This window comes from Pseudophryne corroboree, chromosome 4 (genome assembly GCF_028390025.1).
Source record: "Pseudophryne corroboree isolate aPseCor3 chromosome 4, aPseCor3.hap2, whole genome shotgun sequence".
Lineage (NCBI taxonomy): Eukaryota > Metazoa > Chordata > Amphibia > Anura > Myobatrachidae > Pseudophryne > Pseudophryne corroboree.
In genome coordinates this window covers 434,336,955-434,338,295 of record NC_086447.1, presented here as the reverse complement: position 1 = coordinate 434,338,295, position 1,341 = coordinate 434,336,955, and positions in this window count along the sequence as shown.

Sequence of the window (1,341 nt, the reverse complement as noted above, 5' to 3'; positions counted from 1 at the left end):
TTGAGTGGTACGCCTACTGCTGCCGCTGCTGTTGTTGATGCTCAGAGTCGATCGTCATCCAAGAGGGGTGGTCGGAAGACTACTTGTACTACTTCAACTAAGCAATTGACTGTCCAACAGTCCTTTGCGAGGAAGATGAAATATGACAGCGGTCACCCTGTTGCAAAGTGGATTACTGAGGCCATAACAATTATGCTGGTGTTAGATGTGCATACGGTAGCTGCCATTAGTGCAGTGGGATTTAGACAGTTGATTGACATACTGTGTCCCCGGTACCAAATCCCGTCTAGATTCCACTTCACTGGGCAAGCGATTCCCGGACTGTACAGGGACATTAAGAAAAGTGTCCTCAGTGTCCCGAAAAATGCGGTTGTACCCAGTGTCCACTTGACCACGGACATGTGGACAAGTGGAGCAGGGCAAACTAAGGACTACATGACTGTGACAGCCCACTGTGTAGATGTATTGCCTCCTGCAGCAACAACAGCAGTGGCACCAGTAGCAGCGTCTCACAAACGCCAACTCATTCCTAGGCAGGCTACGCTGTGTATCACCATTTTCTGTAAGAGGCACACCACTGAAAACATCTTACGGAAACTGAGGGACAACATCGCACAATGGCTTACCCCATTTAGACTCTCCTGGGGATTTGTGATATCTGACAACGCCACCAATATTGTGCGTGCATTACATCTGGGCAAATTCCAGCACGTCCCATGTTTTGCACATACAATTAATTTGGTGGTACAGAAATTTTTTTTAAATGGCAGGGTCGTGCAGGAGATGCTGTCAGTGGCCCCAAAAAATTTGGGCCACTTTTGACATTCAGCGACTGCATGCCAAATACTGGAGCGCCAGCAAACACTCCTGAACCTGCCCTGCCATCACCTGAAGCAAGAGTTGATAATAAGGTGGAATTCAACACTCTATATGCTTCAGAGGATGCGGGAGCAGCAAAAGGTCATTCAAGCCTATACACCCACCTATAATATAGGCACCTGTGACGAATGACTTACGTGTTGTGCAAGGTTCTCCAACCCTTCGAACTTGCCACACGTGAAGTCAGTTCAGACACTGCCAGCTTGAGTCAGGTCATTCCCCTTATCAGGCTTTTGCAGAGGCAGTTGGAGAAATTGAAGGAGGAGCTAAGACGGAGCGATTCCGCTAAGTATGTGGGACTTGTGGATTGAGCCCTTCATTCGCTTTGCCAGGATTTAAGGGTGGTCAATCTGTTGAAATCAGAGCACTACATTTTGACCACCGTGCTCGATCCTAGATTTAAAGCCTACGTTGTATCTCTCTTTCCGACTGACACAAGTCTGCAGAGGTGCAAAGACCTGC